The sequence below is a fragment of the Triticum urartu genome, chromosome 3 (genome assembly GCF_003073215.2).
Source record: "Triticum urartu cultivar G1812 chromosome 3, Tu2.1, whole genome shotgun sequence".
In the NCBI taxonomy this organism is placed as follows: domain Eukaryota; kingdom Viridiplantae; phylum Streptophyta; class Magnoliopsida; order Poales; family Poaceae; genus Triticum; species Triticum urartu.
Window position 1 is genome coordinate 647,485,194 of NC_053024.1, and position 27,382 is coordinate 647,512,575.

At 46.4% G+C, this 27,382-nt stretch overlaps 1 long non-coding RNA gene across 1 annotated transcript; it reads right to left on the reverse strand.

Annotated features, from left to right (window-relative positions):
* Window positions 1-2,308: 2,308 nt before the first annotated feature.
* Window positions 2,309-3,640, reverse strand: LOC125548971. Its single transcript, XR_007301210.1, has 3 exons — window positions 3,341-3,640; window positions 3,212-3,274; window positions 2,309-3,121 (listed from the first exon to the last, which is right to left on the reverse strand). It is a non-coding gene; the product is annotated as an uncharacterized LOC125548971 (long non-coding RNA).
* Between the last annotated feature and the right edge of the window lie 23,742 nt (window positions 3,641-27,382).

Here is a 27,382-nt window from a genome sequence, read left to right on the forward strand (position 1 = left end):
TTATTCTGACCAGGAGTGAGGCTACGATCTATGCTCGAAGATTGCCCTTTGGAATCAGATGGACTCGCTACCTTCTATGTTTCCGCAGTAGTTTATCTCATGAGTTGGCCTTCGGTCGTATTTATTCTGATGTAATAAAGACTTGATATGAGATTCGATGTAATAAATCGGATGTGATTGAACTTTGATATTTTCATCAATATACTGTGTGTGCCAGCATGATCTTGGTATGGTACAGACACACGGAGACTTGACCATTTTTGGCTCGGGTCGCTACAGAGATGGTACCAGAGCACACGCTGACCGTAGGATATGAGATTCGATGTAATAAATCAGGTGTGATTGAACTTTGATATTTTCATCAATATACTGTGCGTGCCAGCATGATCTTGGTATGGTACAGACACACGGAGACTTGACCATTTTTGGCTCGGGTCGCTATAGAGATGTTATCAGAGCACACGCTAACTGTAGGATGTAACCCCGAGGATTGGAAAGCCATACACTACGGGAATCAGACACTTTGCCGTCTGCCATGGCCAACGGCAAAGGCATGCCTGGCATACAGCAAAGGCCTTTGCCGTCAGCCAGCAGACGGCAACAAGTCCGGCACAAGCATACCAACACATATCCAACAACATATCCAACACATATCCAGCGCATCCAACAACAAGTTTGCAACAACACATATCCACCAACAAGTTTTGGAGAACATAAAAGAAGCACAAGGAGAAGAGTAGACTCCATGAACGCAAGCTCCTCATCTAAAGCAAATATGCAAATTAGGAAAGATGAAAGTTAGAAGAAGAAAAAGACTAGCTAGAAGAAAAAGAAGGAAAAGAAGAAGAAGAAGAAGAAGAATTTATCTTCTCTTTCTTAGTCTCCTCTCCTCTTCTTTATCTTCTTCTTCTAACTAAGGTAGGAAAAAATGCCATTTTTTAGCTATGCTAGGTAAAAAATGCTAAGTATTGATAACCCACAAGTATAGGGGATCGCAACAGTTTTTGAGGAAAGAGTATTCAACCCAAATTTATTGATTCGACACAAGGGGAGCCAAATAATATTCTCAAGTATTAATAGTTGAGTTGTCAATTCAACCACACCTAAAAGACTTAATATCTGCAGCAAAGTATTTAGTAGCAAAGTAATATGGAATTAACGGTAACGGTGGCAAAAGTAATAGTATTGGTTTTGTAGTGATTGTAACAGTGGCAACGGAAAAGTAACTAAGCAAAGATCAATATGTGAAAAGCTCGTAGGCAATGGATCAGTGATGGATAATTATGTCGGATGCGATTCCTCATGCAATAGTTATAACATAGGGTGACACAGAACTAGCTCCAGTTCATCAATATAATATAGGCATGTATTCCGAATATAGTCATACGTGCTTATAGAAAAGAACTTGCATGACATATTTTGTCCTACCCTCAGCGGGGTCCTATTGGAAACTAAGGGATATTAAGGCCTCCTTTTAATAGAGTACCGGACCAAAGCATTAACATGTAGTGAATACATGAACTCCTCAAACTACGGTCATCACCGAGAGTGGTCCCGATTATTGTCACTTCGGGGTTACCGGATCATAACACATAGTAGGTGACTATTGACTTGCAAAATAGGATCAAGAACTCACATATATTCATGGAAACATAACAGGTTCAGATCTGAAATCATGGCACTCAAGCCCTACTGACAAGCATTAAGCATAGCAAAGTCATAGCAACATCAATCTCAGAACATAATGGATACTAGGGATCAAACCCTAACAAAACTAACTCGATTACATGATAATCTCATCCAACCCATCACCGTCCAGCAAGCCTACGATGGAATTACTCGCGCACGGCGGTGAGCATCATGAAATTGGTGATGGAGGAAGGTTGATGATGATGATGGCGACGGATTCCCCTCTCCGGAGCCCCGAACGGACTCCAGATCAGCCATCCCGAGAGAGATTAGGGCTTGGCGGCGGCTCCATATCGTAAAACGCAATGAATCCTTCTCTCTGGTTTTTTTATCCCCGAACGTGAATATATAGAGTTGGAGTTGAGGTCGGTGGAGCATTAGGGGGCCCACGAGGCAGGGGGGCGCGCCCCCCACCCTCGTGGACAGGGTGTGCGCCCCTGACGTTGATTCTTTCACCGGTATTTTTCATATATTCCAAAAATATTTTCCGTGAAGTTTCAGGTCATTCCGAGAACTTTTGTTTCTGCACAAAAATAAAACCATGGCAATTCTGCTGAAAACAGCGTCAGTCCGGGTTAGTTCCATTCAAATCATGCAAGTTAGAGTCCAAAATAAGGTCAAAAGTATTTGGAAAAATAGATACGATGGAGACGTATCAAGTATGTAGGTCATTTTAGAGCTAAGCTAGGTAAATAGGTCATTTTGCAGCTAACCTAGGTAAAATGGATCATATTGGAGGTAACCTATGTAAACTTGGTCATTTTTGAGTTAACTACGCATCTTATGCCATTTTTGACATAAGTAAGCTAATTATAGGTCTTTATTGAGCTAACCCAGGTAACTAAGCATATTAGAGCTAATTTAGCATTTTAGAGCTAACTTAGGTCATTTTGGAGCTAACTTAGGTAAAATTGATCATTTTGGAGCTAATTAGGCTTATTATGTCATTTTCGAGGAAAATAAGCTAACTATATGACATATATGATGTTATCAAGATTGTTATGCCATTTCAAACATAAGTAAGCTAATTATGCCATGTTTTACATATGTAAGCTAAGTGTATGTCATTTTTGAGCAAACCTAGCTAACTAAGCATATTAGAGATAACTTAGCATATTAGAGCTAAGTTAGGTCATTTCGGAGGAAACAAAGCTAAGTATAGATCATTTTGGAGCTAAGTAAGCTAATTATGTCATTTTGGAGGAAGATTAGCTAAATCTAGGTCATTATGGTAAGCATTTTGGAGGAAATAAAGCTAAGTCTAGGTCTTTATGCATTTGGTAAGCAAAACACTAGAGAAAACTTACTGTCATCACGGAGGTGAAGGACCGGTCAGGTTTGCGGCAGTGCCAGACGGAGAAGGACCAGTCGGGGTCGGGGTTGCGCCAGTGCGACACGGAGAAGGATCGGTCGATGCTTGTCGGGAGGCATGCTGCACCAAAGATCATTTGCAATGTCTCATTAGCATGATGCAATTGAAATGTGAAAACTAGTAACTAATGACCATTCAAATGAAACTCACCGTGTCCGCTATAGCAATCTGGGGCATCGGCGGAGGGGTCTAACCGTTTTTCTCGCACACGGACTGCACATTTTGTTTTTACGAGTCAGTCATATTAGTCCGCTATAGCAATATGCACGAGAAACTTACCACGAGGAGCTCGTATAGGGCCCGGTGAGACGCGTCGTTCCGGTTCCTCTACGCCTCCAACAGACTAGTCGTCCTCTCGTCCAGCTCCATCTCCCTCTGCTTAGCCTGCCTATTTGCCTCCGCCAGAAGATCCTGGGCCCTAGCCTCGATGGCGAGCTCCACTGAGCGTGGTCGAGGCGGTATCTCAGGAAGAAGAACGAGTCCATGAAGAAGACAAACGGATGAAGTCGAACGAATCCTCACAAACACGACGTTAACGGAACCAACCCGAAGAAGCACACCGGAAAGAAGCAAACAACATGGTAATCAATCATCACATAATCATGGCATGATTCACAATCAAGTATGATGCATGTCCGGTTTAATGAGGCATGGCATGGCAAAATGCACAAACAATACTACAAATTAAGTGGAGCTCTATATGCAACGAGTTGCATATTGACGAAACACCACATTCAAGTTATTTAGTTCGATCTCGTTTATGTACCCAACAATATTAAATGTTTATTAACATGACAAGGGGTGAAGCACAACAAAACTACCTATCTAGGCAAGTTTAAATGAGGCCGGAAACAACGAACAACAATTCCGGTAAATCCCCATATGCATATTTTAGGTTTGGTACTGTTCTTCCCTAAACCATATTTTATAATTGTTAAACATGCAAAGTAAAGTCACCAAGATAATCTATGCATTTTTCTACCCCATTTACATATAAAGTTTGTTAAATTTGGAGCTACAGTTATTTAGTTATGAATTAAAGCATTTTAACATATTATTAGAGAAAATTTAATCAAACAGCATTTTAAATATTTTAAACATGATTGAAAGTTGGATATTATGAAACTATATAAAATTCTAAGCATTTTTCATATAAAGTTTGTTTAATTCCGATGCACGGGTCATGAGTAAATATATGCATGAAGGCTAGGTTTTTTTCTGTAAAAACTGCAATTCCCCGGTTAAAAGACAAATTCACCGATCTGGAAAAAAGTAAGCGGGCCGAATCTGGCTGGCCCGAAAGCAGGGGACAAAAGGGGAGGGCGCTCAGGAGTGGCCTCACCATGGGCCTTGGCCCGATTCTGTGGAGGAGGCGGCCTGGCAGGGCACGCTGGGCCTTGGTGCTTGTCCACGCAGGCACTGGAACGGGTCAACGCAAGCGAGCGAGGCAGCGGTTGCGGGCGCAGCTCCTCTATTCGACAGGAAGCAGACAGAGGGGACGCGGGCGGCTCTGGTGGACTCCGACGAGGTCGCCGGTGGCCGGGGACGAGGCCCAGCCGGCGAGATCCGGCCAGGAACGGCAAGGGCGGCGGAGGCAACCTGTGGCTTGGCATCTTAGCGACGGTGAGGCAAAGCGAAGACGGCGGCGCCAGGTGGGTTCTGGGCGGAGACGACGCGGCGGTGCTCGAAGCAGAGGCGAGGCAGGGGCGGTCGAAGCAGGGGCATCTCCTTGAGGCCGCCGGCTGGATGCAGAGCAGGCAGGGCTGTTGGGACTCCGGCAAGCTGGGGAGGTCCGGCGCGCGAGGAAACGACACGGGAACGAAGGCTGGACGCGGGTCTGAGGCTCTCCAGCACGGATCGGTTGGGAACCGCGGCGGCGCAACGAGCTGGAGCTACGGGAGGCCATCCATGGCGGCGCTGCGAAGACAACAGAGAGAAGAGAGCAGCGGCATGAGAGAGAGAGAGAAAAAGAGACCGGAGGGGGAGACAGAGGGGAAACAAGGAAGGAGAAGGGCGCGAGGGATCCTAGTGCTCCGGTGGCTTGCGGTCGCCGGCGGCGCGGAGACGAGCACAGGCGGGTGAAGACGGGAGAAGCTGGGTTTGCTCGATTGGATCTAGGAGGATCCCGATGACGATTTGGAAGGCGGCGGCGGGGAAATGGGACAAGCCCCGAGAAGTTAGGGTTTTGTCCAGATTTAGACTAGGGAGTACTATATAAAGAAAGAGGAAGAGTTTAGGGTTTAATCCGTTTCTCCAATTAAAATCGAGCGGTCGAGAAAAATAGACTAGGAAGTCCAAATAAGAAAATGGAGATATTTTGTAGATGTTTGGGGATGATCCGGACCCAACGGTGACGACTCCCCGGGTCGGGTTCGGGACAACTTCCGGACGCGCGCGAGGGGTTCGATGCACTGTGCAGAGAGGGTTTTCGGACTGTGCGATCGCATCGGACGGCTCCGGACGCGAAGAGGGGTAGGTGAATGGACTTGGTGGGCTGTGGCGAGGCTGAGAGGAGAGAAGAGAGAGAGAGGGCCCGGCAGCAGTTTTCGGAGACCAAAAACGTCTGACGTTAGACCGGCAGCGGTGCCGCTATAGTTATTCGTTGGGGGCATCAAACGGACTCCGAACGCGATGAAATTTGACAGACGGTCTACTGACAACAAAACAACACAACACGCCAACTTTCATCCCATTCCGAGAACATTTTCCGACTACTTATAAAATAATATTTCAGAGGTCCCGCGGGCGTGTGCAAGTGTGTCTGGACTCAGAACGGACAACGGGCGGAACTGGGGGGACTCGGACGAATGCAAGTTTTGAAAACATGATGATGCAATGCACATGATGACATGGCAAGATGCAACACGCAAGCAAATGACATGGCAAAGACAACGAATAACTGGAAGACACCTGACGCAATGGTCTCGGGGCGTCACATCTGGCTCAGGTTGAAGTCATCCCCTTTCGTCGCCTTCCCAAAGTCTCTGTACCTCACGAGCTTGTTGTGGGAGGAGATGTTGGTGAAGCTCGCTGGATGATTGAGGTCATCCTTAGAGAATGCCTTGGCCTTCTTGAATAGGGCAGTATGGGCCATGGCATAGAGGTCGTACAGCGGTGGCACGTCCTTCTTGTTGTGTTTCGCCTAAAAGAGAGGAACAACATAAAGGGCTGAAGCTAGCATGAAGAATGAAATTGCATGAATCGTTAAGGGCTCAAACCACATACCCGATGATCCCCGTACTCAAATAGGTTGGAGCTCCCTTGATGGTGTGGCACACCTTGCATTTGGGCACGCTTATCCCTGGCCTTGTTGTGTTCAGCTAGCCATTGGGGAGAGCACCACTCATCCACCAATGCCTCCAAGCAGTCCATCATATCCGCACACCATCTCGGGGGCACCTAAGTTTGGCAAAGAGAAATTTCAGCGCTACGGAATGAAATCAAGGAAACTAAGTACAAGGCCTTAAGAATATGTAATTACCTTCATCTACTTCTCCTTACTCAGATACTTGTCACTGCACTTCTTCTTGACCCTCCTAATGTTAGTCGAGGCATAGTAGTCTCGAACAGCCTGCGCCCTAGCCTCGTGTCGTAAGTTCTGAAGTAGGCGCTTGCACTTTGCTTCGAGAACCCTAGCCGCCTACGCCTCGTGTTCCTTAGAACACCTATAGAAGGTTTGCAATCGAACAAGACAACATTGATTAGTACAATCACTAGGTAATGTTGATTTTTAATTCTATAAAGGAGAAATTACCCAAAACCACCGCCTCACAATGTCGGCCACCGTCTCGCACAAGACACTGTCGACCCTCTCCTCCAGCGGGGCCGGGGTAGCCACGTACAACTCCCAGCTCAGTGCTAGCTATGGAACCTGACCCTCACCGGGCAACATGACCCACCCCGGGAAGTGGTGCCGGCAAAGCACACCAAGGACCTGGTTGGGCCTGCGGACACCATCGGCGTGTATCCAACCCCTGCATTATGACAAGGCAAACACATTAGATAGTAATTTGAAGAAACATGAAGGACAAAGGTTAAAAAAGAGTAAATGCACTTACTTCTCCCCGTTAGGCTGAATCAACCACCTTTGATCGTGGGTCGCCGACACGGCGAGGAGTTTTGTACCACCACGCTGGTAGACCTTCTTGCCCTGCTCAACCAGCTCACCCTCGCTAAAACTATTGTCAGACCAGGTCTCCTCGCCATCAGCATGGCCACTAGTCTTCGGAGTCACGTGGGACAAAGACTCTGGGACCGGAGTCTCGTGGGACAAAGACTCTGGTGCCCGAGTCTCGTGGGACGAAGGCTCGGCGACCCGAGGCTCATGGGCTGAAGTCCGAGACGGGTCCAAGTCTGATGGGTCCACCTGAGACAGAGCACTCCGGTGGTCTAGAGAATTAGCTGGGGGTGGTGGCAAGGAAGGCGCAGCAGCCTTCCTACCTCTCCCGTCGCCACGTCCACCTCTAGTTGCACCCCTGTTCGTCTTCCCATGACCTCTCCCGACCGAAGAAGAAGCGCCCGCCGGTGTCGTCATGCTGTCTACCAGTGCTCTCCGAAGGTGCTGGGGTGGAATAACAGCATCCCTCCCAGCACGCCCCGAGGAAGGAGGCTCGGAGCGCTCTCGACCCGCGCCCACCATCTGTCAACACCTGCAATGACAAAGAGTAAAGAAAATTAGTACAACATAAACATAATAACATATTTGGTGGGTGAAAACAACACCTAAAAAAATTAACTAACTAATTAACTAACTAGCTAACTAAGTAATTAACCTTAAAATAACTAACTAACTAATTAGAGGCTTTTTCTTAAGGCCAGAAATGGTCTTTAATAGGTTAAATTTTATTTTAGTGTTTCAAAAATATTTTAGAAAATTTAGGGAAGCTCATTGGACCTATATTGTCCATATATAAGAGTTTCAACACACAGTCATGTTCAAAATATCGGTCCAATCCATCAAAAACCCTTTTCTGATATTTCAAGCTTTTGGAATATTTACAAAGGAAATATTATCTATAAATTCCAAGAAAATTCTAGCATGTCAAAAATGCCATATTTGGTTATCTTGCCAAGTATCATCTCTTGGAGAACAAGATGACATCACCAAAACCCCTCAAAACCATTTATGTCTATTGCCAAACATGTCCAAATGCTCTCGAACTAGGTGGTAAACCTTAGATCTATCTACTATTTGATCATGTTAAATCTCATGGCATGGAGTTTTCATTTACTTGCCGAAAACATCATCAAACACCTTCTATAATTTTACCAAAACCACTATTTTTACCCCTTCCACTGTTCCCCATGAGCTCAAATTTTTACCACCTCTGACCCTGGTCATCCTCTATCTCTAGTAATTCTTGCAAGGTCATGGACCAATAATTGGTGGGTGAAAACCCTACTTTCTCTCTCTGGACAACATTGTTTTCTGTCTCTACCCCTCTCTCACTCCAGAGGTCTCCTAGAGCATCCAATACCATTTATGCCATGGCATGCCAATGGTGCGCTCTGGAGCACGCTACAATGCAACCATGCACTGTCTCCCGAGGTTGCCTCGACGTCCTCTACGCACCCAACTGTTGGGCCCTTCCTCCCTCGGCCTCCTCTGCCCCCTTTCGAGCTCACCCGAGCGCCGCCCGAGCTCACCAATAGCTGCACTCGTGCGGGACCTCCTCGAGCTCGCTCTGCTTCATCTCTCCCCTCCCTGAACCCTACTCCATCCCCACCAATGTCATAGAGGGATCCAGGACCCCTCCCTCGTCTTCCATAGCGATTTCCACGGGCACACGTGAGCTCGGCTCACGGTGAAATCTCCTTTTTTGACTATGTATAGTAGGGTAAAACACCACCTACTAACTAATTAACTAACTAAGTAAGTAAGTAATTAACCTAAAAAATAACTAACTAATTAACCTTAAAACATCAAGGAAAAAAGAAAGAAAAAAGGGGAAGAAACCTCACCTGCAGGGGCGGAGTGGCGGCGCGCGGTGGGGGGTGGAGCGGTGATACGTCTCCAATGTATCTATAATTTTTGATTGTTCCATGCTATTATATTATCTGTTTTGGATGTTAATGGGCTTATTTATTGTTGGGGAACGTAGTAATTTCAAAAAAATTCCTACGCACACGCAAGATCATGGTGATGCATAGCAACGAGAGGGGAGAGTGTGACCTACGTACCCTTGTAGATCGACAACGGAAGCATTTGGTTGATGTAGTCGTACGTCTCCACGGCCCGACCGATCAAACACCGAAACTACGGCACCTCCGAGTTTTAACACATGTTCAGCTCGATGACGATCCCCGGACTCCGATCCAGCAAAGTGTCGGGGAAGAGTTCCGTCAGCACGACGGCGTGGTGACGATCTTGATGTACTACTGTCGCAGGGCTTCGCCTAAGCACCGCTACAATATTATCGAGGACTATGGTGGCAGGGGGCGCCGCACACGGCTAAGAATATGATCACGTGGATCAACTTGTGTTCCTCTAGGGTGCCCCTGCCTCCGTATATAAAGGATCAAGGGGGGGGGGTGCGTCCGGCCTAGGAGAGGCGCGCCAGGAGGAGTCCTACTCCCTCCGGGAGTAGGATTCCCCCCCCACCAATCCTAGTTGGAATAGGATTCGCGGAGGGGGGAAAAGAGAGAGGGGGGCCGGCCCCCTCTCCTTGTTCTATTCGGACCAAGGGAGGGGAGGGGCGCGCGGCCCATCTTGGGCTGCCCCTTCTCTTTTCACTAAGGCCCACTAAGGCCCATATAGCTCCCGGGGGGTTCCGGTAACCTCCCGATACTCCGGTAAAATCCCGATTTCACCCGGAACACTTCCGATATCCAAACTGAAGGAAATATGCCCTAGAGGCAATAATAAAGTTATTATTTATTTCCTTAATCATGATAAATGTTTATTATTCATGCTAGAATTGTATTAACCGGAAACATAATACATGTGTGAATACATAGACAAACAGAGTATCACTAGTATGCCTCTACTTGACTAGCTCGTTAATCAAAGATGGTTATGTTTCCAAACCATGAACAAAGAGTTGTTATTTGATTAACGAGGTCACATCATTAGTTGAATGATCTGATTGACATGACCCATTCCATTAGCTTAGCACCCGATCGTTTAGTATGTTGCTATTGCTTTCTTCATGACTTATACATGTTCCTATGACTATGAGATTATGCAAATCCCGTTTGCCGGAGGAACACTTTGTGTGCAACCAAACGTCACAACGTAAATGGGTGATTATAAAGGTGCTCTACAGGTGTCTCCAAAGGTAGATGTTGGGTTGGCGTATTTCGAGATTAGGATTTGTCACTCCGATTGTCGGAGAGGTATCTCTGGGCCCTCTCGGTAATGCACATCACATAAGCCTTGCAAGCATTGCAACTAATGAGTTAGTTGCGGGATGATGCATTACAGAACGAGTAAAGAGACTTGCCGATAACGAGATTGAACTAGGTATTGGATACCGACGATCGAATCTCGGGCAAGTAACATACCGATGACAAAGGGAACAACGTATGTTGTTATGTGGTCTGACCGATAAAGATCTTCGTAGAATATGTAGGAGCCAATATGGGCATCCAGGACCCGCTATTGGTTATTGACCGGAGATTTGTCTCAGTCATGTCTACATTGTTCTCGAACCGTAGGGTCCGCACGCTTAACGTTACGATGACAGTTATTATGAGTTTATGCATTTTTGATGTACCGAAGTTAGTTCGGAGTCCCGGATGTGATCACGGACATGACGAGGAGTATCAAAATGGTCGAGACATAAAGATTGATATATTGGACGACTATATTCGGACACCGGAAGTGTTTCGGGTGATTTCGGATAAAATCGGAGTGCCGGAGGGGTTACCGGAACCCCCCGGGGAAGTAATGGTCCTTATTGGGCCTGAGGGGAGAGAGAGGGCAGCAGCCCAAGAGGTGGCGCCCCCCCCTCAAGGGAGTCTGAATTGGACTAGGAGGGGGGGCGCGGCCCCCCTTTCCCTCTCCCTCTCCCTCTCTTTCCTTCCCCCTCTTTTCCTAATTGGACTAGGAAAGGGGAGTCCTACTCCCAATAGGAGAAGGACTCCCCCCTCTCCTTGGCGCACCAAGGGCCGGCCGGCCTCCCCCTTGCTCCTTTATATACGGGGGCAGGGGGGCACCCTAGAACACACAAGTTGATCCTCGTGATCGTTCCTTAGCCGTGTGCGGTGCCCCCTGCCACCATATTCCACCTCGATCATATCGTTGTAGTGCTTAGGCGAAGCCCTACGTCGGTAGAACATCATCATCGTCACCACGCCGTCGTGCTGACGGAACTCATCCCCGAAGCTTTGCTGGATCGGAGCCCGGGGAGCGTCATCGAGCTGTACGTGTGCTAAGAACTCGGAGGTGCCGGAGTAACGGTGCTTGGGTCGGTCGGATCGGGAAGACGTACGACTACTTCCTCTACGTTGTGTCAACGCTTCCGCAGTCGGTCTGCGTGGGTACGTAGACAACACTCTCCCCTCTCGTTGCTATGCATCACCATGATCTTGCGTGTGCGTAGGAAATTTTTTGAAATTACTACAAAACCCAACACAATCGTAGGCTTCCAATATATCAATCTTTATGTCTCAACCATTTCGAGACTCCTCGTCATGTCCGTGATCACATCCGGGACTCCGAACAACCTTCGATACATCAAAACGTATAAACTCATAATATAACTGTCATCGAAACCTTAAGCGTGCGGACCCTACGGGTTCGAGAACAATGTAGACATGACCGAGACATGTCTCCGGTCAATAACCAATAGCGGGACCTGGATGCCCATATTGGCTCCTACATATTCTACGAAGATCTTTATCGGTCAGACCGCATAACAACATACATTGTTCCCTTTGTCATCGGTATGTTACTTGCCCAAGATTCGATCGTCGGTATCCAATACCTAGTTCAATCTCGTTACCGGCAAGTCTCTTTACTCGTTCCGTAATACATCATCTCGCAACTAACTCATTAGTTACATTGCTTGCAAGGCTTAAGTGATGTGCATCACCGAGAGGGCCCAGAGATACCTCTCCGACGATCGGAGTGACAAATCCTAATCTCAAAATACGTCAACCCAACATGTACCTTTGGAGACACCTCTAGAGCACCTTTATAATCACCCAGTTACGTTGTGACGTTTGGTACCACACAAAGTGTTCCTCTGGAACACGGGAGTTACATAATCTTATAGTCATAGGAACATGTATAAGTCATGAAGAAAGCAATAGCAACATACTAAACGATCGGGTGCCAAGCTAATGGAATGGGTCATGTAAATCAGATCATTCAACTAATTATGTGATCCCGTTTAATCAAATGACAACTCTTTGTCTATGGTAAGGAAACATAACCATCTTTGATTAACGAGCTAGTCAAGTAGAGGCATACTAGTGACACTTAGTTTGTCTATGTATTCACACATGTATTATGTTTCTGGTTAATACAATTCTAGCATGAATAATAAACTTTTATCATGATATAAGGAAATAAATAATAACTTTATTATTGCCTCTAGGGCATATTTCCTTCAGTCTCCCACTTGCACTAGAGTCAATAATCTAGATTACACAGTAATGATTCTAACACCCATGGAGCTTTGGTGCTGATCATGTTTTGCTCGTGGAAGAGGCTTAGTCAATGGGTCTGCTATATTCAGCTCCGTATGTATCTTGCAAATCTCTATATCTCCCACCTGGACTAGATCCCGGATGGAATTGAAGTGTCTCTTGATGTGTTTGGTCCTCTTGTGAAATCTGGATTCCTTTGCCAAGGCAATTGCACCAGTATTGTCACAAAAGATTTTCATTGGACCCGATGCACTAGGTATGACACCTAGATCGGATATGAACTCCTTCATCCAGACTCCTTCGTTTTCTGCTTCCGAAGCAGCTATGTACTCCGCTTCACATGTAGATCCCGCCACGACGCTTTGTTTAGAACTGCACCAACTGACAGCTCCACCGTTTAATGTAAACACGTATCTGGTTTGCGATTTAGAATCGTCCGGATCAGTGTCAAAGCTTGCATCAACGTAACCGTTTACGATGAGCTCTTTGTCACCTCCATATACGAGAAACATATCCTTAGTCCTTTTCAGGTATTTCAGGATGTTCTTGACCGCTGTCCAGTGATCCACTCCTGGATACTTTGGTACCTCCCTGCTAAACTTATAGCAAGGCATACATCAGGTCTGGTACACAGCATTGCATACATGATAGAGCCTATGGCTGAAGCATAGGGAACACCTTTCATTTTCTCTCTATCTTCTGAAATGGTCCGGCATTGAGTCTGACTCAACTTCACACCTTGTAACACAGGCAAGAACCCTTTCTTTGCTTGATCCATTTTGAACTTCTTCAAAATCTTGTCAAGGTATGTGCTTTGTGAAAGTCCAATTAAGCGTCTTGATCTATCTCTATAGATCTTTATGCCTAATATGTAAGCAGCTTCACCGAGGTCTTTCATTGAAATTTTTTTATTCAAGTATCCCTTTATGCTATCCAGAAATTCTATATCATTTCCAATCAGTAATATGTCATCCACATATAATATCAGAAATGCTACAAAGCTCCCACTCACTTTCTTGTAAATACAGGCTTCTCCGAAAGTCTGTATAAAACCAAATGCTTTGATCATACTATCAAAGCGTTTATTCCAACTCCGAGAGGCTTGCACCAGTCCATAAATGGATCGCTGGAGCTTGCACACTTTGTTAGCTCCCTTTGGATCGACAAAACCTTCCGGTTGTATCATATACAACTCTTCTTCCAGAAATCCATTCAGGAATGCAGTTTTGACATCCATCTGCCAAATTTCATAATCATAAAATGCGGCAATTGCTAACATGATTCAGACAGACTTAAGCATCGCTATGGGTGAGAAGGTCTCATCGTAGTCAACCCCTTGAACTTGTCGAAAACCTTTTGCGACAAGTCGAGCTTTGTAGACAGTAATATTACCGTCAGCGTCAGTCTTCTTCTTGAAGATCCATTTATTCTCAATTGCTTGCCGATCATCGGGCAAGTCAACCAAAGTCCATACTTTGTTCTCATACATGGATCCCATCTCAGATTTCATGGCTTCAAGCTATTTTGCAGAATCTGGGCTCACCATCGCTTCTTCATAGTTCATAGGTTCATCATGATCTAGTAGCATGATTTCCAGAACAGGATTACCGTACCACTTTGGCGCGGATCTTACTCTGGTTGATCTACGAGGTTCAGTAGTATCTTGTTCTGAAGTTTCATGATCATTATCATTAGCTTCCTCACTAATTGGTGTAGGTGTCGCAGAAACAGGTTTCTGTGATGTACTACTTTCCAATAAGGGAGCAGGTACAGTTACCTCGTCAAGTTCTACTTTCCTCCCACTCACTTCTTTCAAGAGAAACTCCTTCTCTAGAAAGGATCCATTCTTGGCAATGAATGTCTTGCCTTCGGATCTGTGATAGAAGGTGTACCCAACAGTCTCCTTTGGGTATCCTATGAAGACACATTTCTCCGATTTGGGTTCGAGCTTATCAGGTTGAAGCTTTTTCACATAAGCATCGCAGCCCCAAATTTTAAGAAACGACACCTTTGGTTTCTTGCCAAACCATAGTTCATAAGGCGTCGTCTCAACGGATTTTGATGGTGCCCTATTTAACGTGAATGCGGCCGTCTCTAAAGCATAACCCCAAAACGATAGCGGTAAATCAGTAAGAGACATCATAGATCGTATCATATCTAGTAAAGTACGATTACGACGTTCGGACACACCATTACGCTGTGGTGTTCCGGGTGGCGTGAGTCGCGAAACTATTCCGCATTGCTTCAAATGTACACCAAACTCGTAACTCAAATATTCTCCTCCACGATCAGATCGTAGAAACTTTATTTTCTTGTTACGATGATTTTCAACTTCACTCTGAAATTCTTTGAACTTTTCAAATGTTTCAGATTTATGTTTCATTAAGTAGATATACCCATATCTGCTTAAGTCATCTGTGAAGGTGAGAAAATAACGATATCCGCCACGAGCCTCAATATTCATCGGACCACATACATCTATATGTATGATTTCCAACAAATCTGTTGCTCTCTCCATAGTGCCGGAGAACGGTGTTTTAGTCATCTCGCCCATGAGGCACGGTTCGCAAGTACCAAGTGATTCATAACCAAGTGGTTCCAAAAGCCCATCAGTATGGAGTTTCTTCATGCGCTTTATACCGATATGACCTAAACGGTAGTGCCACAAATAAGTTGCACTATCATTATCAACTCTGCATCTTTTGGCTTCAACATTATGAATATGTGTGTTACTACTATCGAGATTCATCAAAAATAGACCACTCTTTAAAGGTGCATGACCATAAAAGATATTACTCATATAAATAGAACAACCATTATTCTCTAATTTAAATGAATAACCGTCTCGCATTAAACAAGATCCAGATATAATGTTCATGCTCCACGCTGGCACCAAATAACAATTATTTAGGTCTAATATTAATCCCAAAGGTAGATGTAGAGGTAGCGTGCCGACCGCGATCACATCGACTTTGGAACCGTTTCCCACGCGCATCGTCACCTCGTCCTTTGCCAGTGTTCGCTTAATCCGTAGTCCCTGTTTCGAGTTGCAAATATTAGCTACAGAACCAGTATCAAATACCCAGGTGCTACTGCGAGCTCTAGTAAGGTACACATCAATAACATGTATATCACATATACCTTTGTTCACCTTGCCATCCTTCTTATCCGCCAAATACTTGGGGCAGTTCCGCTTCCAGTGACCAGTCTGCTTGCAGTAGAAGCACTCAGTTTCAGGCTTAGGTCCAGACTTGGGTTTCTTCTCTTGAGCAGCAACTTGCTTGCTGTTCTTCTTGAAGTTCCCCTTCTTCTTCCCTTTGCCCTTTTTCTTGAAACTAGTGGTCTTGTTGACCATCAACACTTGATGCTCCTTTTTGATTTCTACCTCCGCAGCTTTCAGCATTCGAAGAGCTCAGGAATAGTCTTATTCATCCCTTGCATATTATAGTTCATCACGAAGCTCTTGTAGCTTGGTGGCAGTGATTGGAGAATTCTGTCAATGACGCAATCATCTGGAAGATTAACTCCCATCTGAATCAAGTGATTATTATACCCAGACATTTTGAGTATATGCTCACTAACAGAACTGTTCTCCTCCATCTTGCAGCTATAGAACTTATTGGAGACTTCATATCTCTCAATTCGGGCATTTGCTTGAAATATTAACTTCAACTCCTGGAACATCTCATATGCTCCATGACGTTCAAAACGTCGTTGAAGTCCCGATTCTAAGCCGTAAAGCATGGCACACTGAACTATCGAGTAGTCATCAGCTTTGCTCTGCCAGACGTTCATAACATCTGGTGTTGCTCCAGCAGCAGGCCTGGCACCCAGCGGTGCTTCCAGGACGTAATTCTTCTGTGCAGCAATGAGGATAATCCTCAAGTTGCGGACCCAGTCCGTGTAAATGCTACCATCATCTTTCAACTTTGCTTTCTCAAGGAACGCATTAAAATTCAACGGAACAACAGCACGGGCCATCTATCTACAATCAAACATACATAAGCAAGATACTATCAGGTACTAAGTTCATAATAAATTTAAGTTCAATTAATTATATTACTTAAGAACTCCCACTTAGATAGACATCCCTCTAATCTTCTAAGTGATCACGTGATCCAAATCAACTAAACCATAACCGATCATCACGTGAAATGGAGTAGTTTTCAATGGTGAACATCACTATGTTGATCATATCTACTATATGACTCACGCTCGATCTTTCGATCTCAGTGTTCCGAGGCCATATTTGCATATGCTAGGCTCGTCAAGTTTAACCTGAGTATTCTGCGTGTGCAAAACTGGCTTGCACCCGTTGTAGATGGACGTAGAGCTTATCACACCCGATCATCACGTGGTGTCTGGGCACGACAAACTTTGGCAACGGTGCATACTCAGGGAGAACACTTTTATCTTGATAATTTAGTGAGAGATCATCTTATAATGCTACCGTCAATCAAAGCAAGATAAGATGCATAAAAGATAAACATCACATGCAATCAATATAAGTGATATGATATGGCCATCATCATCTTGTGATTGTGATCTCCATCTCCGAAGCACCGTCATGATCACCATCGTCACCGGCGCGACACCTTGATCTCCATCGTAGCATCGTTGTCGTCTCACCAATCTTATGCTTCCACGACTATCGCTACCGCTTAGTGATAAAGTAAAGCATTACAGCGCGATTGCATTGCATACAATAAAGCGACAACCATATGGCTCCTGCCAGTTGCCGATAACTCGGTTACAAAACATGATCATCTCATACAATAAAATTTATCATCATGTCTTGACCATATCACATCACAACATGCCCTGCAAAAACAAGTTAGACGTCCTCTACTTTGTTGTTGCAAGTTTTACGTGGCTGCTACGGGCTTAAGCAAGAACCAGTCTTACCTACGCATCAAAACCACAATGATAGTTTGTCAAGTTGGTGCTGTTTTAACCTTCGCAAGGACCGGGCGTAGCCACACTCGGTTCAACTAAAGTTGGAGAAACTGTCACCCGCAAGCCACCTATGTGCAAAGCACGTCGGGAGAACCGGTCTCGCGTAAGCGTACGCGTAATGTTGGTCCGGGCCGCTTCGTCCAACAATACCGCCGAACCAAAGTATGACATGCTGGTAAGCAGTATGACTTATATCGCCCACAACTCACTTGTGTTCTACTCGTGCATATAACATCAACACATAAAACCTAGGCTCGGATGCCACTGTTGGGGAACGTAGTAATTTCAAAAAAATTCCTACGCACACGCAAGATCATGGTGATGCATAGCAACGAGAGGGGAGAGTGTGATCTACGTACCCTTGTAGATCGACAACGGAAGCGTTTGGTTGATTTAGTCGTACGTCTCCACGGCCCGACCGATCAAGCACCGAAACTACGGCACCTCCGAGTTTTACCACACGTTCAGCTCGATGACGATCCCCGGACTCCGATCCAGCAAAGTGTCGGGGAAGAGTTCCGTCAGCACAATGGCGTGGTGACGATCTTGATGTACTACTGTCGCAGGGCTTCGCCTAAGCACCGCTACAATATTATCGAGGACTATGGTGGCATGGGGCGCCGCACACGGCTAAGAATATGATCACGTGGATCAACTTGTGTTCCTCTGGGGTGCCCCTGCCTCCGTATATAAAGGATCAAGGGGGGGGGGGGTGCGGCCGGCCTAGGAGAGGCGCGCCAGGAGGAGTCCTACTCCCTCTGGGAGTAGGATTCCCCCCCCCCCATCCTAGTTGGAATAGGATTCGCGGAGGGGGAAAAGAGAGAGGGGGGCCGGCCCCCTCTCCTTGTTCCATTCGGACCAAGGGAGGGGAGGGGCGCGCGCCCCATCTTGGGCTGCCCCTTCTCTTTTCACTAAGGCCCACTAAGGCCCATATAGCTCCTGGGGGGTTCCGGTAACCTCCCGGTACTCCGGTAAAATCCCGATTTCACCCGGAACACTTCCGATATCCACACATAGGCTTCCAATATATCAATCTTTATGTCTCGACCATTTCGAGACTCCTCGTCATGACCGTGATCACATCCGGGACTCCGAACAACCTTCGGTACATCAAAACGTATAAACTCATAATATAACTGTCATCGAAACCTTAAGCGTGCGGACCCTACGGGTTCGAGAACAATGTAGACATGACCGAGACATGTCTCCGGTGAATAACCAATAGCGGGACCTGGATGCCCATATTGGCTCCTACATATTCTACGAAGATCTTTATCGGTCAGACCGCATAACAACATACGTTGTTCCCTTTGTCATCGGTATGTTACTTGCCTGAGATTCGATCGTCGGTATCCAATACCTAGTTCAATCTCGTTACCGGCAAGTCTCTTTACTCGTTCCGTAATACATCATCTCGCAACTAACTCATTAGTTACATTGCTTGCAAGGCTTAAGTGATGTGCATCACCGAGAGGGCCCAGAGATACCTCTCCGACGATCGGAGTGACAAATCCTAATCTCGAAATACGTCAACCCAACATGTACCTTTGGAGACACCTGTAGAGCACCTTTATAATCACCCAGTTACGTTGTGACGTTTGGTAGCACATAAAGTGTTCCTCTGGCACACGGGAGTTACATAATCTTATAGTCATAGGAACATGTATAAGTCATGAAGAAAGCAATAGCAACATACTAAACGATCGGGTGCTAAGCTAATGGAATGGGTCATGTCAATCAGATCATTCAACTAATGATGTGATCCCGTTTAATCAAATGACAACTCTTTGTCTATGGTTAGGAAACATAACCATCTTTGATTAACGAGCTAGTCAAGTAGAGGCATACTAGTGACACTTAGTTTGTCTATGTATTCACACATGTATTATGTTTCCGGTTAATACAATTCTAGCATGAATAATAAACTTTTATCATGATATAAGGAAATAAATAATAACTTTATTATTGCCTCTAGGGCATATTTCCTTCATTTATACACTTATATTATTTTTGGGACTAACCTACTAACCCAAGGCCCAGTACAAATTGTTGTTTTTTTTGCCAATTTTAGTGTTTCGTAGAAAAGGAATATTAAACGGAATCCAAACGGAATAAAATCTTCAGGAGAGTTATTTTTGGAACAAACGTGATCCAAGGGACTTGGAGTCGACATCAAGCAACTAACGAGGAGGCCACGAGGCAGGGGGCACGCCTACCCCCCTGGGCGCGCCCTCCCCCCTCGTGGCTCCACCGACCTACTTCTTCCTCCTATATATATTCATATACCCCGAAAACATCCAGGAGCACCACGAAACCCTATTTCCACTGCCGCAACCTTCTGTACCCAAGAGATCCCATCTTGGGGCCTTTTCCGGAGCTCCGCCAGAGGGGGAATCGATCATGGAGGGCCTCTACATCAACTCCATGGGCCATGGCCCCTCCGATGATGTGTGAGTAGTTTACCTCAGACATTCGGGTCCATAGTTATTAGCTAGATGGCTTCTTCTCTCTCTTTGGATCTCAATACAATGTTCTCCTCGATCTTCTTGGAGATCTATTTGATGTAACTCTTTTTGCGGTGTGTTTGTCGAGATCCGATGAATTGTGGGTTTATGATCAAGTTTATCTATGAACGATATTTGATTCTTCTCTGGAATCTTTTATGTATGATTGGTTATCTTTGCAAGTCTCTTCGAATTATCAGTGTGGTTTTGCCTACTAGATTGATCTTTCTTGCAATGGGAGAAGTGCTTAGCTTTGGGTTCAATCTTGCGGTGTCCTTTCCCAGTGACAGCAGGAGCAGCAAGGCACGTATTGTATTGTTGCCATCGAGGATAAAAAGATGGGGTTTATATCATATTGCTTGAGTTTATCCCTCTACATCATGTCATCTTGCCTAATGCATTACTCTGTTCTTATGAACTTACTACTCTAGATGCATGCTGGATAGCGGTCGATGTGTGGAGTAATAGTAGTAGATGTAGAATCGTTTCGGTCTAATTGTCGCGGGTGTGATGCCTATATACATGATCATGCCTAGATATGATCATAATTATGCACTTTTCTATCAATTGCTCGACAGTAATTTATTCACCCACTGTAATACTTATGCTATCTTGAGAGAAGCCACTAGTGAAACCTATGGCCCCCGGGTGTATCTCTTATCATATAACTTTCCAATCTATTTTATTTTGCAATCTTTACTTTCAATCTATATAATAAAAATACCAAAAATATTTATCTTATTATTATTATCTCTATCAGATCTCACTCTCATAAGTGACCGTGAAGGGATTGACAACCCCTTTATCGCGTTGGTTGCGAGGTTCTTATTTGTTTGTGTAGGTACGAGGGACTTGTGTGTAGTCTCCTACTGGATTGATACCTTGGTTCTCAAAAACTGAGGGAAATACTTACGCTACTTTGCTGCATCACCCTTTCCTCTTCAAGGGAAAACCAACGCAGTGCTCAAGAGGTAGCAAGAAGGATTTTCGATGGCGTTGTCGGGGAGATCTACGCACAAGTCAAGACATTCCAAGTACCCATCACAAACTCTTATCCCTCGCATTACATTATTTGCCATTTGCCTCTCGTTTTCCTCTCCCCCACTTCACCTTTGCCTTTGCCTTTTCTTTGCCCTCTTCCCGTATGTCTTTTTATTTGTGTTTCCACATGCCTTCTATTTTGCTTGCATCTTTACTCGCTAAAAATCTATTGATATGGATCCACTTAAAGTGTTCTACTTGGATCATATTCGGTCCTTATGCGCTCGTGCTGAAACCCCAACTAGCCTAGTTGATGGGAAAACTTTAGATGAGCATGCTCATTTTGTGCGTCACCGTTTGTCTGAAAAAGGGAAACTCTTATGGGATCAAATAAACAGATTGCTGTGTTATGCTTGGAATCTTTGTGAAATTTGTGATTTTACTTGTTGCTCTAAGAACCCTAAAAAACACCTTCCCTGCCTATGTGAGTTTAATGATAATGAAATCTTATCTTCTTATGCAAAGGGTGTTTATAGATACTACGATATTGAACAAATTAAAGAATTTGTTGCTTTTAAGGGTGCTTATGAAGTTGCTTCTTTGATTGAAAAGTATGATATTACTCTCTACAAATCTGAAAATCTTGACATACTTAAACATTGCTATGAAAACTATGCTCATAATGCCTATGTTAAGGAATTTATTGAGAGAATGATCGTTGCTTTGGAAGAAAATAATGATATGCACGAATCTATAGATAATTATGATTCCGATGATTTGATTGAAATATCCCTTGATGAACATGATGCTTGTTATTCTTGTGGCCATGATGCAATATTTATGAAGACGAATTTGCTATAGTTCCTTATGTTAAACGTGAGATCGTTGATATTGCACCCATACTTTATAGTTCCTTGAATCAAAAGCATGATTGCAATTATTTTACTATAAATTCTATTGATTTCAATTGTGCTAATAATATGCAAACCCCTAAGCTTGGGGATGCTAGTTTTGCTATGTATACTACTTGTTGCAATGATCATGATTGGGGTGATTCTTCTTATGATCTTGAAAATTTATTTAAGCCCCATGATGAATATGAGATTGATAATAATGTTTGCAATAATATTGAAAGTGGGTTTGGAAGAGTGTCAACTTTAGATCCCACATATTTGGAGAATGATCAATCTTATGAAGTATTTGATAAAAGTGGGTTTGGAGAGGTCATGACTTTAGTTAATGTTAATCCCACTATTTTGGAAGAGTGTCGACTTTACATACATGTGGATCGTGTTAGGAATATGTTTTGTGATAACTATATTGTTGAATTTGCTTATGATCCTGCATGTAATTATTATGAGAGAGGAAAATATGATTGTAGAAATTTTCATGTTACTAAATTACCTCTCGTTATGTTGAGATCGCTATTGTTTCTTTCCGCTTCCTTGCATATGCTAGTTTTTGCTTGCCTTGATAATTTGTTCGCCTATAAGATGCATATGCATAGGAAGTATGTTAGACTTAGATGTGCTTGTCACATGTTTTATGATGCTCTCTTTTGTGCTTCAATTCTTGTCTTTCATGTGAGCATCATTGAAATTATCAAATGCCTAGCTAGGGGTGTTAAACGATAGCGCTTGTTGAGAGGCAACCCAATTTTATTTTTATTCCTTGCTTTTTGGTTCTGTTTAGTAATAAATAATTAATCTAGCCTCTGTTTAGATGTGGTTTTGTGCTTTTAATTAGTGTTTGTGCCAAGTAGAACCTTTGGGAAGACTTGGGGAAAGTCTTGGCGATCTTGCTTTAAAAAAATTAGAAACTTTAGCGCTCACGAGATTTGCTGCCATTTTTTACTGGAGAGCATGATTAAGTTGATTATTTTGCAGACGATTAATAGATAAATTCCTCACATCCAGAAATTTATTTTAGAATTTTTGGGGTTACAGAAGTATTCGAAACCTACAGATTACTACAGACTGTTCTATTTTTGACAGATTCTGTTTTTCGCGTGTTGTTTGCTTATTTTGATGAATCTATGGCTAGTATCGGAGGTTATGAACCATGGAGAAGTTGGAATACAGTAGGTTTAACACCAAAATAAATAAAGAATGAGTTCATTACAGTACCTTATGTTGGGGAACGTAGTAATTTCAAAAAAAATCCTACGCACACGCAGGATCATGGTGATGCATAGCAACGAGAGGGGAGAGTGTCATCCACGTACCCTCATAGACTGTTAAGTGCAAGCGTTATAACAACACGGTTGATGTAGTCATACGTATTCATGATCGACCGATCCTTAGTACCGAACGTATGGCACCTCCGCGTTCAGCACACGTTCAACTCGGTGACGTCCCGCGAACTCACGATCCAGTAGAGCTCGGGGAAGAGTTTCGTCAGCACGACGGCGTGGTGACGATGTTGATGAAGCTACCGCAGCAGGGCTTCACCTAAACACTGCTACAGTATGACCGAGGTGGATTATGGTGGAGGGGGAGCACCACACATGGCTGGGAGAGATCTTTGTGATCAACTTGTGTGTCTAGAGGTGCCCCCTGCCACTGAATATAAAGGAGCAAGGGGGAGGCCGGTCGGCCCTTGTTGGCGCGCCTAGGAGGAGGATTCCTCCCTTTCCTACTCCTACTAGGAGGGGAAAGGCAGGGAGAGAAAGAGAAGGAAAGGGGGGCGCCCCCCCCTTCTCCTAGTCCAATTCGGATAGGGGGAAGAGGGCGCGCTGCCTGCCCTAGGCCGCACCCTCTCTCTTTCCCTTATGGCCCAACAAGGCCCATTAGTCCCCGGGAGGTTCCGGTAACCCCTCCAGTACTCCGGTAAATTCCCGATTTCATCCGGAACTATTCCGATGTCCAAATGTAGGCTTCCAATATATCAATCTTTACGTCTCGACCATTTCGAGACAACTCGTCATGTCCGTGATCAAATCCGGGACTCCGAACTACCTTCGGTACATTAAAACATATAAACTCATAAAACCGATCGCCACAGAACTTTAAGCGTGCAGACCCTACGGGTTTTAGAACTATGTAGACATGACCGAGACACGTCTCCGTGTCGGTGGGAACAACACCTATGGGATCACAAGAATCCCTACTACGGTTAGCAGGGCGCGGGGTCATGAGAAGAGCGGATCAAACAGATAGTACACAGTTTGTTTATCCAGGTTCGGGCCGCGAGGATGCGTAAAACCCTACTCCTGCTTTGGTGGATGTATATTCCTGTTCTTGAGTTAGCTCTGGGGCATTAGGAGCTCCAAAAAGCCGAATCCTCCTCCTGGTCGCCTCGGGCCTCCTTTTATAGAAAAAGGGGTTGCCACAGTGGCACGCGGGAGGTGGAAAGGGTACAGTGATGCGAGGTTATCCCTCGCATTACATGACAAGGCGCATTTAATGTGTCTTGCTTAGGTGTCCTTGCTTTATCAGGGACGGGGGAGAAACCTGTCTCGTCCGTCGCCGCTCCTTCTTGTGTCGACACACGCCCTGGCTAGCGATGCCTGTGATGCCATGTAGGTAGGCAGGCAGCTGAGGTGGCGCAGTGGAGGGTCTTCACGAAGATCTGCATGCCACCACGTAGGTGCCTGCCCAGTTGGTTGGGTCGGCAGCCGCATGCGTATGGTCGTGGAGGTTTAGTCGGCGTGGGCCTGATGGTGGCCCTGCGGATGTTCTTGGCAAGGACCTTGCCGGGGCCCCAACAAGGGTCTTACCGGGGCGCCTGCTGTCATCCCCGGCAAGGCGCTTGCCGGGGGCCTTGTGGTCTTCCTTGGCTGGGATCCCGCCAAGGGTCATCATCTTCTATTGTATGTATCTGATCTTGAATGTCTTCAAAAAGATCTGCATGCCACCACGGGGATGTCTCTCAAATCCTTGCCCCATGGGGGCAGTGGACTCAAGGGTGATTTGCTCCGTAGGCGTGGGGCGAGTTGCCGCGGCAAGGGTCTTGCCGGGGTTGCTAAAACTGTCTCCCGGCAAGGATCTTGACGGGGGAGTCCGCTTCGTCTCCTTTGTTCTTCGTGGTTTTGGCCTTGGCGTCATCCTAGTTCCCTTGAGCTTCGGTCTTACCCTAGCTCACCTCCCTTGCCTTGCTTGGTGTGGTGGTGCCCGCGGCTCTGACTGCCCGTGCACAGTTATAGGGGTACAAAAAGTGCACCCCTCTTTTTGTACACCGACAGGAGCCCCCGGGCCTGGGCCACACATAAGCGCAACGCGTTGTTGGGTCAGGCCCAGAAATGGTGTGCAGGCAGGCGGGGCGGTTTTTACCGCGGTAAGATTCTTTGCGCGCTGCGCTTCCCACGACTCGCGCGCGTGGCGCGGCGTGGGGAGGTGGGCGTGACGTGGGCAGCATGCGTGGGGTTGGTCTCTGCACGCATGCATCACGTCGTAGTAAAGGGGCGGTTCGCGCCTTCCCCATAAACGGAGGGAGGCGTGGAGGCGCGGCCCATTTACTGAATGGGGCTGAGGCGCGGTCTTCAAGGTGTCCACTCCCCACGATCACGGGGTGGGGAGAGGTCGCCTCACCCATCCCCTCGGTTCTGCACGTCCGCCACGTATCTCCCATGCGCTTGGGGTGGCAAACGGTGGAGGCAGGAAACCGGGCCGTCGCTGGTTGGGGCGGCGGGTCGGTCCTGGCTCCCTGCGCCTTCCGTATCTCGATTGGCCGAGCAGGGCGGCCGAGCCCCAGCCCCGCTCCTTTATGAAGAGCGGGAGGGGGGATGGCGTCCCGCATTGTTTCATTTTCTTCTTCCTTCCGCTTCTGCTCCTCCCTTCCATCCGTCATGGAGAGAGGGAATCCCGGTCCTTCAACGGTGGCGGCGAGGGTCGCCGCTCGACAACGCATCCCTCCTTCTCCTGCGCCTGCGGTGGAAGAGCCAGCCGCGAGGGGAAGGGGGAGGGGGTGAGGCCGTGGGCGAGGCCGGGGCCCTCGGGGAAGAGGAGGACGGGGTGGCGCGTCGGCCTCGCCTCCGCCAGCAGCTCCCCCTCCAATGGAGGGCCATGTTGGGGATGACCCTTGTGAGTTCTTCGTCAGGCTGCGCCGGCCGCCGCGCCGTCGCCTTCGTCTCCTGACTCCATTTGCGCGGGAGATGGAGCTGGATCCGCCGGAGTCATTGCGGCTGCACATGAGGGGCTGCGGGATCAGTGGCACGCGGGTCCGCGTTGAGTTCCCCGCTCCTCACGTGATGTATCTTCGTAGGGGATGGAAGACGTTTGCTCATATCCACAGCTTGACGGAGGGGCTCACTCTCCATTTTAAGCTGATGGAGGGTGGCCTTCTCTCCGTCAAGGTCTTCGGGCACTTTGGGACTCGTACAAGGTGCTTTGTGGAGAGCTCTTCTAATAGTGAAGACACCTCCTCGGGCGGGAGTGACGAGGAGGACAACGGCAACGACGACGAGGGCGGTAGGCGGTAGGATGACGGGTCCGACTAGGTGTCGGGTGCCGCTCCGTGCGGCACCGGCGACCCCATCATCCATGTCGCCGGCTCCTTGAACTTCTCGGGGTCGTCTCCTTGGGTGGCTGGCGTTGGGAGGCTGCGGAAGAGGAAGAGGGCGGGCGACAAGGCCGTCAAGTCGGAGTACGCGGGCACCGACGCCTTGGACGCGTACTGACATCCTGCCGCCTCGTCTTCGAGCTCTGCTTCCGGCGCCGCCATCACCACCCTGCCTTTGGACGGCCACCAAGATGTTCTCCCTGCGTCTTCTGCCACCCGTAGCTCGCCTACGTGCTCCTTTTGCCCTTCTCGCCACCTCGACCTGCCTCCTGAGGAGAGGGACAAGAAAGGGATTACGGGCACCTTATCTCTTTTTAGTTTGTAAGCCTTCAGGCCTTTGTTGAATTTAAAACTTGTAATCCCTTCATTCATGTTTTTCATTCCCTACGGACTGTACCTGAGTGGAATGTTTTTAATGAAAAAGGGATGCTTGCCGGGTCATTTGTTTGCGTGTGGAATCCTTGATATCTCTAAGATAAACATTTTCTCGCCTGGCAACAGGCCTTGTCGTCTCCCCACTTCGCTCGACCTTTCTCACGCCTTTGGCGGAGGTAGGGACGAGGCGGGTTCAGGCTCCTTGTTTCATCCTTTCGCTGTCGCGACTACGACCAAACTTGGTCCCAGGAACGAGCCATAGGGCCTAGAGTTAGGGGAGCACGGTGGCTTAAGGAAAAACGAGGTTTCACATACCTCAGTCCAGTGGAATGCATGATAAGGGATGAAGAACTTATCTGAAGCTGCAGCCCCCGGCAACCCTGGTTTGCCGTGGGTGAATCTTTGCTCTTGC